Below are 935 nucleotides of genomic sequence, written 5' to 3'. Positions count from 1 at the left end.
GAAGAAATTTCTGATAGTCAGCAAGATTCAAAACTGATTGAATCAGCGCTACCAACTTTAACGATTTTTGCTGATGCATGGAGATTCTTTTGTTATGACGCTCAATATCTCAGATGGACCCTAAATGAAAAATTTAATTAGATTTATTTCGAGAATATATATATATATATGACAACTCTGCATGTAACGTGTAGAGGTTGAATAAAAATATGGAAACACTTCAAGTCCATTTAAACAATCTTTCTTTTAACAGCAAATGTTTTGGGTGATTTTACAAGGGAAAGCTGGTGGCACAATTTGAAAGATCAAGCTGGAAGCTGTTAAAAATAGTATCAATTTTATCCATGCAGAATTTGCATGGACCGAAATGAACGTAGCAAATTGAAAGCTTTTTATCCTTTTTTAATGCCACCATAATTTTAAAATCATTCTTTGATAAATATTACAATGCTTAATATTAATTTACCGAATTGCTGGTATTACACCTAAAAAAACTTTTAACCCTTTAACGGGCCCTTTATTTCTAGTATAGGTAAATTAAAGTATTTTTGGAATTGGAATTGTTTTAAGAACAGTAATTGATGTATAAAAAAGAAAAACTCATTTAGTTTATAAAAATGCCATTTTTTTGGTGGTAAATATATTTATTAGGTAAAAGGTGAAAATGTAGGAGCAAGGCATCGCCGCATGACCTATTAGGAACTTATTGACTTTTATTTTTCTTTATTTATAAAATAAATTCCTTAAATGCTACAAACTTCAAAAGGAATTATGTATTTTATAACTTTTATACGTTTTTTAAAAGTGACAAATGGTTACCAATTTTATTCAAACTCACTTCAAGAAAGCTGAAGTTATTGAAAAATGGAAACCTAAATTAAAAGTGGTAAAACGTGGTGGTAAGTATACTTACCACGGCCTTCAAAAGGGTTAAA

The sequence above is a fragment of the Parasteatoda tepidariorum genome, chromosome 10 (assembly GCF_043381705.1).
Source record: "Parasteatoda tepidariorum isolate YZ-2023 chromosome 10, CAS_Ptep_4.0, whole genome shotgun sequence".
In the NCBI taxonomy this organism is placed as follows: domain Eukaryota; kingdom Metazoa; phylum Arthropoda; class Arachnida; order Araneae; family Theridiidae; genus Parasteatoda; species Parasteatoda tepidariorum.
This window is presented reverse-complemented; position numbering follows the sequence as displayed.